Source organism: Protopterus annectens, chromosome 13.part0 (genome assembly GCF_019279795.1).
Source record: "Protopterus annectens isolate FY-2018-M chromosome 13.part0, PAN1.0, whole genome shotgun sequence".
Lineage (NCBI taxonomy): Eukaryota > Metazoa > Chordata > Ceratodontiformes > Protopteridae > Protopterus > Protopterus annectens.
In genome coordinates, this window is record NC_056747.1 from 467,486,298 (window position 1) to 467,500,122 (window position 13,825).

The 13,825-nt window shown below is 40.8% G+C and overlaps 1 protein-coding gene across 1 annotated transcript in view; it reads right to left on the bottom strand.

The window, feature by feature from the left end:
- LOC122787918 (unconventional myosin-Vb-like) overlaps nt 1-13,825 on the bottom strand; it is a gene marked incomplete at its 5' end in the record, with an annotated part of 1,807,467 nt that overhangs the window by 1,324,419 nt on the left and 469,223 nt on the right. The window lies entirely within an intron of this gene.

Genomic DNA, 13,825 nt, shown 5'->3' on the forward strand with positions numbered 1-13,825 from the left:
TTGTCACTGATATGAGGTTTAAGAGAGATGGAACTGGAATTATCTTTGCAAACAACCCACTCTTCATGTTTATGTGGACCAGTGTCACTATCTGCACTAACAGATAGCATAGTTCTAGGTGTGGTAAGGACTCTCTGCGATTTTATACTACTTGAAAGAATCATGACCTCCTTAACCAGACAGAGGTAATATAGAATGACCCTTACTATTTCTTTTTGTGTGTTTTAGAACACTCTTGAGAGGAAAAGAAAAGGGGGAATGCATAATAAGTCTTCCTATTCATGAGACACAGAAAGAACTTGTCCAAGTTCTTATGTTGGCATTTGGTACAGTATTTCCTGTGATGAAAACAGGTTCACATCTGGAGGTCTCCCTCCCAACACCAAATCCTGGAATAGTTGTTTAATGTCCATTCATACAAGTTGAAGGACGACTTGATCAAAGATCCAGCAGCAGCTATAGTCTGAAAGCGTTTATATCACGCTTTTGAAAGGCGAAAATGGCAAATGCTATTTCATCGAACCTAAAATATCTAAACCATATATATATATATATATATATATATATATATATATATATATATATATATGTATATGTGGGTGTCCCACAATTTGTGTTTAGAAAAGATCAATCTTTGAAAAAAATCTTGGAAAAAGGACCTCCTGCTAAGTCAATTGTAAGTGGTAAAAAGTTAGGGAATTTCAAATGTGGGAGGTGTTCTATTTGTCAATATATATTACAAACAGACACTTACATTAAGATTAATAATTATTTTATACCCATCACAGGACACTGATTGCTACGCTCAAAATGTAGTATATGTGGCCAAGTGTCAGAAGTGCCCAGTATTTTATGTGGGAAAAACATCTAGGTATTTTAGAGAAAGAATTAGAGAGCATATACTTGACACTAGGCATTTTAAGTCCACTAATGTCTTTGCTAGGCATATTACTGCCAACAATGAACACAGTTTTAAATTTTGTGTGATTCAACAGATTAACAATGATGTTCAAGGTAGGACATTAGATGTCCACTTGGACATATGTGAATTAAAATGGCAATTAAGATTGGATGGCCAAAATTATCCTGGTATAAATGGCTATGTAAGCATTGCTCCCTTATTAAAGTTGAAACATATTTTAGGAAGAAATTAATGAATTTTATAAAGTTTTTTAAAATGATAATTAATATGTATTTTTATGGTGCGTGTGTGAAAATATATATATATATATATATATATATATATATATATATATATATATATATATACATATATATATGTATATATTTTTATATGCGTATATATATTTATACATTCATGATTTTTTATGTATTCAATATATAATGTTGTGGTAATTTATCACGAGTTTTTATTTCTATTTTTTATTCCTATATTTAATACATATATAATGGTTGCTACTTTTAACAGAAATTATTCATTTTGAATTTATAGTAATATTTCTTTAAATGGTCTATCCATTAATTGAAGAATCAAGTGAATGAGAATTATATTTAAACTCCAGCTGTTACTTGTATTCTTGTTCTGAAGCCCTATGGATGAAACCTAGGTTTAACTTGTATTCTGTTTGTGACATTCAACATGAATAAACTGCTGTTAGACTACAATTTTCTTCCATACCTCCTATACCACTATGCTTACCTATACAATACATAACCATGGGTCTTGTCTGGTTTTAATGTGCTTTGGTACCACACTATTGTGGATATCTGCAAGGCAAAAATGGTGGCCATCACTGCTTTCACATTTGCATGTTTACCCATGCGAACAATGCTCCATCCTTCCTGTTTTTTCAGGTGCGCAGTGTGGTGTCCCACAAGCAAATTAGAAGCATTTGTTTTCAGGTTTTAGGTACTGTCCTGTATTCACAAAGGACATAAATGGACATGACTGCAGCTGGAAAACCCATAATTAGAATTCTTTCTTTACAACTGGCATCAAAAACAGTACATTCTCCAGAAGACGGCAGGTGCAGCTCCTTAAATCATTCAGGAGCCATGTTTCTTCCCTCATGTGAAGTATGACCAAAATAATCAGAAAATACAACTGAATGAGAACTCACCACAAAAGCAAAATACATTACTACAGAATTCCTGATATATGAAAATCAGCAGATCACCTGAGAAAATGTGTCCCAGATAAAATTATCAGTCAATCTAAACCACATTTGGTTACTTGAATTTGTCAGGGAAGTTGAAAAGACTATGTCCCATGGAGAAAGGGCCTTTAGCCTAATAAAGGGTCCAAAGTGTCTTTCCACATCTCCGAGATACTGCAGGACTATGCCTACCAGCGATAGATGGAAAGGAGCTAATACTACAAAGCTGATCCTACTGAAACATTTGCTGCTATGGTGATTTCCTGTACAACTGTACTTCATATGGACCACTACTGCAGCAGAACAGTAGTGATATGCCTTGCCAGAGCCCCAAAGGATTGTGGTGCCAAATCTTCCTCTACTTCAGGATGGGAAATCCATCCTAACATTTAAAGAAATTATGTACAGCGGAACATGAGGTATGGTTATCTGCTAAATGTTCATGTTGAAGTGATTACTTAGAAAGTCATCTGGCAGTCCTAACTAATGACAGACTTTCTTTCCAAGCATACCCTTCTCAACTACTTAGAGTAAGAATTCTGGAAAATGCCAAAATTAATGAACGGATAAAAGCATAAATTCAGGGAATTATTTTAAATACTGCTCTTATCAACTTAGGAAGCCGCTAGAACAACAGGTTTTGCACTAGCATGCATCTTCTGAAGGCCTGAAACTCAAGTGTCTCTCATTATTTAGTGACTGTAATCCCTCATTAACTTACCAGGAAACATTTTATGAGGGACAAACCAAAAAGTATGAGGGGTATTGCTCAGTTTTCCTCAGTGGACTACAAAGGCAACTCTTGACTGGTGCAAAGCACACACACTTCTGAAAGCCAATGGACAGCAATGAATCAAGAAGGAAAAATACACAAGTATTATGTATGAACATGAAAGAACAAAACTGTGCAATATGCAACCACAGGCGGTATGAACCTCTGCCATCTGAATGGAAAAATCCCAGGAAATACAGTTATTTGTAACACAGCTTTTAAGATGCAGTTCTACATATAACCAAGTTATTCATTCAGCAAAGTTAACTTCCCATGTTTGAATCTGTCCTGGCCGTTGCATTCTGTCTGTATACCTATGAAAAGCCAGCTGTTAATTGTATGGGAATTTGTTCTGATGTCTCAAATAAGGTAAAGTGTGTAGACTGCCTTCCCTGCAAAAGTTACAAGTTCCCAGATATTATAGTGGTTCCCCTCTCCCCATGGGACACTACTATCACAGTAGACACAGCTTTTGGGTAACACAAACCAGATTGAAAACAAGCTGTTTGAACACTTACAAAAAAGGATTTGTTTGCACCTCTGTTCTATCAATAATAGAGAACTGTTTAGTGTTGTGTGATTGTGATGTCAGGGGTAATATGTCAAGTCAAGTTAAAATATAATGCATTTTCTTTCCTTTTTTGTTCATCTACAATCAAATGCACTATTTTCATGGCAAAATAATGTGTGACTTATCTTTTTGACTATAAAAGAACAGGGAATGTTTTTTTTTGAAGTGTGCTGGGTCATCATTCTTGCCGTCTCCCTTGTGACTAACTAAAATAAAAATCAGGAATGCTCTTTCTTTTTAGACGTAATTGCTGTAATGTTCGATAGACTAACTGGCTTGTATATCACAGAGAGACTAGGGCGGAGCAAAGAGAAGAAAGCAGAATTTTATACATACAGGCAATAAAACTTTTATTAATGCTGCCATTATAAATAAAATAACTGGTTTAATCACTTTTCTCTACTGTCAGAAAAATTGTGTTGTGATGACCACTGGGAGCCGAGGAAAATGTATTGCATATAGGTATGCTATGTTGTGCTCTGCTATGCTAGAGAGCTGACACTGTCTAGTTTGCTGTGTACCATCTGAGTGTACTGGGTATTAATCCAACTTATGACACTTCTGCAGTAATATATATCTAGGAAACTTGGCACCTGGAGCTTAGTGTTTTGTTTTTCCTATAGGCATCCTGTCAATTGTTGATGCATTTTATTTATTTTCACTGTAAAGTGGTAGGTAGTCTCTAATGATGTAGGTAAAGTTCAGATATTAACATTTAAGCTCTTGTGGTAATCATCCATTATTTATATTTATGCAATCTTATCTACCTGAGAAGAGGGTCAGGTGTTATTCACATGGTGGGTTAAAGAGCTGTGAAGCACATCACCTATTAAACTACTTAGACGTAATGCCAATGTAAAAGATTTATGGTGTATTTTTATTTCACTTTATTTAAAGGAAGCAGGTAACTAGAAGACCCTGACTGTTACAGGGTGTTGGCAGTACTACTGTGCCAGGAACAAAGTTGTGGGGCAATGAAAATGTGTCAGCCTTCCTGAGAATTTTGTGCATGTCTGTGTGCAAGGCAGTTGCCATGGATTAAGGAACTCAAAGACATTGGTTCAGAGAGAGCATTGTGATTGCAGCCTGAGTGTGTTTTGCCAAAGACTCGTATCTGCAAGCTGCCTGTGTTCAGTTCAGTGTGGGTGTGTATACTGGAAGACTATACCCATGGCAATAACACACATTACATTTATGGTCTTGGGGACACGTTGCATTTTGTGTGAACTGATGATTGAAACAAACTTGTGCACTTTCTGGCTATTCATCCCTGATTGGGAGTCATGGATTTCAAACCCCAATCCATGCCAGACATCCATCCCCCAGTAATGCTGGCAGCAATAATGTCATCCCTGTCACATTTGGTGCCTTGCTGTGAGGATGCTGGAATGCACTTATCCAGCCTACAACAGCTTTGTAACCAACAGTTATGTCTGGTAACCCTCAAAACCACAAGGTAAAATATAGAGAGGTCTGGTTGTTCACAGCAATTGTTTTGTTTTTTAGTCAGCCTAGTTTATGAAAAGGCTGAAAATGAGCCCTTTAGACAACTATGCTAAAATTTTAGTTGTAAAACTGACAAAGGAATGTGAAGCCTAAGGAATCTAGCAGAATGATATGTACAGACATGAGATGGTGGCAGCTTTGTGCACAATGCAGCATGAAGACTGTGTGCAGGAGGCAGGCAAAGGACAGCTGGGTCCATCCAAAGTGGACTTTAAAGTCCAACTGGGTTACAAAAACTATCACTAAGCATATCAGACTTGAAGAAGCTGAAAAATGCAGCAAATGGAAGCAGAAGAGAGAAAAGCAATGCCATCACAAAAAGCAGATAATCATCCTATGGCAGGAAACACGAGTCAAGGGGCGGGGGGAAATTGCACCCATGAAACCATGTCAGTAAAAAACTTTTCTGTCAATGGGGATGATTTGGAAGGTTTTACAGGGGCCTTTTAAAAGGGTGCGAAACCAACACCATCTGGCTGAGGCATTTAATATTCTCACTGGTAAAGCAATGCATGCATTGTAAGCTCTGTGGTACTGATTTAATTATGTCAAAGTTAAAGAAAGCTTGATTGCCATAAACTGAAGCTGGAGTTCTACAGAAAGTTGTTTAGAGAATACTGGAGGAAGACAAATGGAAGTGTATCAGAATATATTGCAGGAATCAGCACTTATTTTCACATCTGAAAGGACTGTAGATCTTTTTGTCAGGGAATGAGCCCTTAGGACTATGTCTGAGGAGATAAACATTTGATTGGCAGGTCAAGTGCGCAACACTGCTGGGGAGATGGGGAAGAAAGAGGACCTTTACCTAGCTAGCAAAGGTAAGAGTACCCAGCACTGCACATGGATATAGGGAAAACCCATGGGGCAGCCTAGGCTGTACCAGCAAGTTACAATGGGGGAGGCAACATATTTGATTACACACTCAGGTTTTGCAAACTTTAACTGCCTACCAAGACAGAGAATGAGAACAAAGGTTTCAGGCAGCATCAATCAAGACTGGTATTATGACAAAGGTGGATTGTTTAGATCATAGGAGGTTACTAGGCTAATGGCCCTTATAAGCCTAGCCAAGAGTTTATCCCCAAAAAAGAAACAGTCAGCACCTGTCGCCCCTGTCTATGAGGTACACAGGTGGACCCCTGGGACAACTTTGTGGTTTCCCATCCACTCATCAAGGTTGCTCATGAAAAGGGTCAGTGAGGTACTCTGACATGTATGGAAAGTCTATTCCAGAGACGGGGCAGCCTCTGGGAGATAAACCTGTATCTCCAGCAGATTTTGTTGATATCACATACTAGATTTAGGACTGTGGCAAAGTCTGAGTGAGCTTTTCCAGTAAAGCTGTGAAATGTTTTATTTTACCCCTTAAATAGAAGATTTAGTTTCTAGCTCCACCCCCAATTCACAGATAATTAACCTTATCTGACCTGTTCTAATGTCTGTGTGACTCAGACATTTAGAGATAAAAGTACAGTTGTGTAAGTTGCACTTACACACAACAATAGATGTTCAGATTCCTCACTGCTGCAGTAGCCATGTTAAGCTACATGGGCTGTATCTTGCACAAGATAAAACAATCAGCCAACTTCTAAAAGCTCTTGTTCCCTACTTCACTTCCCCTCTGACTGCTGACTGGTCAGTCCTAAAGATAAAAATCAGCAGAGTGGAAAATCAAGACTTTGTTGCCTAAAAGTTAAGTAATAACCTACTTGTCCCAAACAAACAATCAAGAAAGAACCACCAAACTATTCCCAAACAAAAACTATACACAATAGTAGGGGGATGGAAGGTGAGGGCGGCTACCACAGCAGTGAGGAATTCAAACATATACGGTTATACACAACTGTACTACGCTCATCATTTCCACTGCTGCCATAGCCTTTAGGCTATATGGGTTGACTACCAAAGCCTATCCAACCTAGGAGGAGAAAGGACAATTATCAGGGAGCCCCTGGAGAATGGTCTTAGCAAAGCCAGTCAAGGATCTAGAAAAACAATCCAGTTTGAATTGCCTTGCAAAGATACATACAAATGACAATGTAAGCTGCCTCTAGAATACTTTCAGAGTTCACCCCATTCCAATATGCCATCAGAGAATACAAGGCCCTAAGTAGAGTGCACCTTGATACTGTCAGAAACTGGTTTATCACGATGGGTATAACAAAAGGCAATAGCCAAGGACAGCCATCTGCAATAGTTTTGAAGCACCTTATCTCTTCTCAGTCCCAACATAAGAAATTAATAGCTGATCATCTTTTTTCTAAAGGACTTAATTCTGAGCTGCCTATGCAAGACCAAATTATGAAGACCCCCCCATTCTGAGGGTACAGATAGAACAATGCAAGATTGATGGCTTGATTCAAAGTAAACTCAAACCTTAGACATGAATGAAGATCTATTCTTAATGATACCCTTTATCCCTAAAGAAGATTGGGCAGGGTTCACCGACATGAGAGCTTGGAACTTGGATAATTTTCTTTCAGATGTCAGAGGAATAAAAACAGTCTTCCATGTAATGAACCTAAAAATCTGCCTGATGCGCAAATTCAAATGGAGATGTGATTAACTTATAAGTGGATAGGTATATACTAGGCTAACAACCACTGAAGTCTAGCTACACATCCCAACCCACTTGTGTTCCCATGCAACATGGAGGAGCATGTTAGTTAATATGCTGCTAAAGTTTTTTTTTTTTGTGGGGCTAGGTTAGTTAGGAAATATTTACTATCAGCCTCCCTCAGTCAGAAACATGGGAGTCAGACAAGGGTTGAATTTTCGATTTCCCATTCAATGCTCAAGGTTACATTTGAATATGGTTAAGGATGGACTCTGCTTCACATGTATGGGGAGCCTATTCTAGAGCATGATAATCCTCTGAGACATCATCTATCTTGCCAGCATGTTCTATTTATGTTGCAAGTGAAGTTCAGTTCCTTGGATCTAGTCTTTCTGGTGCTATTCGTTTTGCAGATGTGCAAATGGTAAATCAGGGCTGAATCCGAGGATGTCTTATAGGCCAAGCCTAGATCAACTCTCAGTAACCTGTAGGAGACTTGAGTACAGAGACAGAGTTTTAAGGCAATCTGCATAGAACAAAGGGATAATACCCTGGGTGAGAAGGACAAAGGTAAGAAAGCAGACTGACATGTATTGGCAATAAAGCTTTTGTTCCTAAAGAAACATTGTCATAAGTAGTAAAGAAAAAAAAGTAGTAACAAGAAAAAGTTACATCTTACCATAATGTTCCATCTGTGTTGTCGATCTTCATGAATCTTTGACTGTGGGCTCAGTTCCAAGCATCAGAACTGACTCGGCCGTTATCCCAGTTCGCACCTTCCAAAAACTCTCAAGCTAAGCTCTACACACACTGCTCCTCACAAACTTACTTCAGATAAAGTTTGCAAACTATACTGACAGACAAGAAATAATAGATAAGAGACGATATCCATGTCCCTATTGTGAAGCTAGTCTTGGGCAATATTCGATCCACCATGAGTTCTAAAGGCCGGGAGAAGGAGGTGGGAAATGTCAAGGATTAGTGAAGATCGACAACACAGATGGAACATTATGGTAAGACATAACTTCTTTACTGGATGTTGTCAATCTTCACATAATCCTTGACTGTGGGACAAAGTTCCTAGCCAACTGAATTTTGGGAGGTCTCATGGAAGAATAATCCTGAGCACCACTGAGCCGAATGATGCATGTCCCCTAGAGATCTCATCCAGTTTGTAATGCATAAAAGTATGAGAAGATGCCCATGTCGCTGCTGCACAAATGTCATCTAAAGGAGCTCTATCATGAAAAACTATAGATGCTGCTATAACTCTTGTTGAATGTGATTTTAAGAGACCTGGTGGGTGAGTTCCTTTTTGTTGTAAACAAAGGTGATACAGTCCTTAACCCATTTTGCCAGGGTAACTTTAGTCACTGGACTGCCTAAAGAGACCGAAGAAAAAGCAATAAATAGTTGGTCGGATTTTCTAATACCTTTTGTTCTCTGCATGCAGAAACATAATTGCCTGTGTACATCTAGTAAATGTAGACAATATTCTCCATTACTGGAAAAACTGGGAAAAAAGACTGGGAGATGCAAGGTCTGATTGATATTTGACTCAGAAACTACATTTGGCAGGAAGAAGGGATTTGCCCAGAGGGAGACCCTGTCCTTATGAAATATCAAATAGGGGAGTTTGCAGGACAAGGCTTTTATTTCTGATATTCTCCAGGCCGAAGTGATTGCTATTAAAAATAAGGTTTTCCAGGGCAAGAATTTTAAGTCACAAGTTGCTGAAGGTTCAAAAGGAGGAGAAATAAGAGACTGACCTACGAAATTCAAATCTTGTGGGGCAGAGGGTTCTTTATATGGAGGTATGAGCATTAAGGTTCCTTTCAAAAAGGCTTTGTAAAGTTTGTGACATAAGTCATGAACCACTGAAACCAATGTAGAAGTTGGATATTGCAAAAGATACACCAGAATCACAGAGGCTGCTCAGCCAGACTCAGGGTAAGGCTAAGAAGTCTAAACCTTTGTCAACAGGTGCTGAATATGGGTCAAGATTACAGTCTAGTGACCAATCAGTAAACTTTAGCTACTTGTTACGGTACAGTTTTCTAGTTGAAGGTTTGTGGTGGGCTAAAACAATGCCTTGGACCAGGAAGGTGAGGGAGTGATGCCTGGCAATCATGGGAACCGGAGAAGCCATGCAGTAAGCTTGAGATGATGTAGATTCGTATGAACCACTCCATCCAGATGGGACAACGGGTCTGGAGCTGGGTCCAGTAGTTAGGGTTTTCAAAGCAGATGAGGCCATAAGGAAGGGAAAACAGACCTGTTGAGGTTAGAATGGGGCAATGAGAATTATTCTGTTCTTCAACCTGCCAGCTTTCTTTAGAAACTGACATATCAGTGGAATCTGAGGAAAGACGTACAACAGGAGAGTGTCTCTTGGTGACTCCCCATGAGGGAATTAGGGCAGAGTAACTGCTGCATTTGTTGTTCAGAGGGGACAAAAACAACTCAGAGCAAGGTTGGCCCCAGCAATGGAAAATCTTGTTCCTCACCACTGGATTGAGAGACCACTTGTGAGGCATGAGGATGGTTCTGCTCAATTTGTCCAAGATCACGTTAAAACTCTCCAGAATGTACATTGCTAGCAGAAAGTGGTCAGAGGATATCATCCATTGCCAAACTCTGAGCACTTCTCGACAAAGAGGTAAGACCTGGTCCCCCCCCCCCCCCTTGCTTGTTGATGTACCAGACTACTGACATCTTGTATGTTTGTATTGCAATCATTCCCAAGGGGAGAATATCTTGAACTGTCTGCAATGCTAAGAGCAAAGCCCTCATCTCTAGGACATTGATATGCAAGTTGGCCTTCAGCTGGGACCAAATACCTTGGACTGTCTTTCCCAGATAATGCCTCCCCACCTTATCTGGGATGTGTCTGTGGTCACTATGGCTTGGAGACAGCCCAATAATATTCCATTGGAGTGAAGCCACCAACTTAGGTCTTTCTTGCAATGATCAGTGATCACAATCAGATGGGACATTGGTTGGTTCAATAAGGACCTTTGGGAGACCACAAGCCATTGAAGAATTCGCATGTGATATCAGGACAGAGGAACTAGAGTGATGAGCCATTGACCCTAGATCCTGTAGAATGCATCTTTCTGCTACTTTCTTGCTTTAAATGATCTGGCTCACTTGTGATCTGACCCTTTGGAGTCTTTCTAGAGGAAGTGATGCAAAGCCGGTGACTGTGTCGAGCATAGCTCTAATGAATTCCAGATGTTATGATGGCTCTAGATGGGATTTTTCATAGTTTATAGTGATTCCTAAGCTGGAACAGAGAAGAAGGGTGTAATCTCATGCCTTTAGTAGATGCCTGGTGGGAGCAGTAAGGAGCCAGTCATCTAGATATGGAAACACTAGTCCTAGCAGTCAGAGATGGGCTGTTACCACTGCCATTCATTTGGTCAACACCCTGGGGGTCTGTGGTGAGACCAAAGGGCAGTGCAATGAAATATTAATAGTGACTGGCTCCCAGCTGGAAGCTCAGGAATCTTCTGGGCTGCTTGTCCATTTTTATATGGTAATACACATCCTAAAGATCTATGGAGCACACCCCCAATAGACTAAACAGAGACCATCCAGAATTTGGTTTTTTGAACTAATTTGTTCAACTGACTGAGGTCCAAAATCAGTCTCCAGTCACCTGTTTGTTTGACATTAAAAAGAATCTTGAATAAACTCCAGATCCTCTTTGGACTAGTGGGACTGCCTAGATGACTTATTGATCAATTTCTGAATTTCTAACTCTGCTGCCTCCCTGTGACTGGGTGGAATGTCAGGGATTTTTCTTGGTCCTTTTGGTTCTTCTGAAAGGGGGATGTAGTAACCTCTGGTAATGATCCTCTGCACCCATTTGCCAGTCTATTTATTTCTAGCCAGTCAGATTGGTGCAGGGATAATCAACCCCTGACTGCCTCCAGAGGAAGGCAATCAGGTCTCCTTTCAGGAGCACTAATAGCAGTTACCAGAGAAAGAGTCTTTGGAACCCTGATTCTGTGGGCCATTTCTGCCTCCTGAATGGCATCTTCCATTATTACTCCCCTCTCTGCCCTGGTGGAAGTCATTACCATGTGAGACCTGGAAAGATCCTTCGGCTATGGTTCAGAAAGACCCACCACTTCTCTGGTTCTTGGAATAAGGCCGCTAGGAATGGCAAAGCATACGCCCATGGCAGAAAGGGTCTTTCCATCTTTCTCACATCTAGCTAGGGTCTCTAACTATGGGGCCAAACAGGAATGCTATGTCAAACAGCACTAACAAGAGACTACTTAAATGGCTCTGCAAAATCACATAAGCACATCCAGGAGAATCACCTGATGGCTATGCCTGAACCAGCTGCTCTTGCCATCCCTTCAGCAGCATGTGCAAGTAGTCTCATGGATGAACTGGAGATTAATTCTAGGATGGCAAGCTGAGAAGCCACTTTGTCTCAAACTCTTCAACTACTGCTCCTGCAACAGTATCTGAAAGATCTTCAATCAGATCTCTTTGAAGCCTGGTAAAATGTGCCATATAGTTCGAGGACCTGACAGTGAAGGTCAATGAAGTGCATACATGCTTCCCACATCTATCCAGCATCCTAGAGGGATAGTAGGACTTTCATCAGCAAGCTCCTTTTTAGTGGCTACTGCAACCACTATGGCATGTATGGGAATACTTTTGGCCCAATGTTGGTCATCTTTAGGAGCAGACAGAATACAATCAGGCCTCTTGGGAATTGGCTCAATAAAGAGTCAGCTAACTTCCAAGCCTGCTGAGCAATCAACGTAAGATGGTCAGTGGCGGAGAAATCCAGGAGGTAGACAGCTGGGCAGAAAAAGCCTCTAGGTATACCAATTCCTCTGAGGAAGAGTGAATGGTAGTCCAAACACCCCTCTGCTTTACAATTTCTAGGACGTCCCTGAGGAAACATCTTCAGGGGATGACTTTGGGGAATCTTCCCTTCATCAAAATCAGTAACTTCTCTGAAGGACTCTTCAGGGGAGTTCAAGTGCTTCCTCTTACACTTTTTCTTCGAAGGTACCACTTCGGCAGGATGGTCTGAGAGAGGTTTCCAAAGATTAAATAACCTGAGAGCTTTGGTCCTGAGGCTTTTGTGCTCTCTGTTCCAGGGAGAGACTGGCAAAAGCCCCAGTTGAGGGGATGGACACTGTTTGGCCCGACAAGGAAGGCACAGACCATTTGCCCACAATGGACAAGGCCACCTCCATAGCCTGGAAGGCAGGTCCCCCTATAGAGGAACAGGAGCACAGAACTGAGAGAGTAATTTGGAACCATGGTCCCATCCCGCACCGAGGCTGCCCCAACGTAGAAGCCAAGGCCAAGCTTACATATGCCGATGCACCAAGGGGCATGGAAGGCTCTGAAAATATCAGAGTCGAACCCTGCCCCTCGGAACTAACAAAGCCCTGACCCCGGGAGGTCTCCAGTTCAGAGGAACCGGTAGAACTCAGGGTAGCTATTGGGGTCAGAGAAAGAGCTCTGGCTGGCACGAAAAGCCAGAAAGGTCAGCACCAGGGGCTCCAAAATCTCAACTGGAGTTGGAGGAATATCCATGGGGGTAGAAAAAGGCAAGGTTCCAGATCTAACAAAGTGAAGAACCGTGGATGAAGGGAATCCCTCACTGTCAGGAGCTGGTCCACCTGTGTCATATCAGACTCTGATAAACTCTTGGTGGACCAAATACAGGAGGCTGGTGGAGAGCTTGGTGGCTGTATCTCCAAAAAAGGACAGAGGATTGTCTGCAAATGGATCTATCGAGGGGGAGAAGGATGTGCGGGGAGTTGTCAGAATCAAGTGACTGCTTTTTAGGTTATGAAGAAGATTATGATGAAGAGGAGGTACTGGCTTGTCTGCAGACTAGATGGTGCCTCTTCAAATTCAGATTTAAGAAGGCCTTTCAATATCAGTTTGTTTTTGCAATTCGTCAGGGTTCTGGAACTGAACCCATGACAGGTTGCACAGTCTTCTTGTAGATGGACTGCACCGAGACAATAAACATAGAGCATCCATCTGAATTAGGCATCTTTCTTTCACACTTTTGGCACCTCTTGAAGCCAGAGGTACCTCTGGAGGGTTTTGTCTGCCATTATGTAAAACTAAGGCCACCTTATACAGACAGATACACACACACACACACACACACACACACACACACACACACACACAGACGGACTTAAGTGTAAGAAAAGAGGAAAGTTTTTTTTTTAAATGTATTAGAGAAAGGAAAAGAAAAGGGAAATAACAAAAGTTAGAGATAGAATAAGGAAGGAAAACTTACA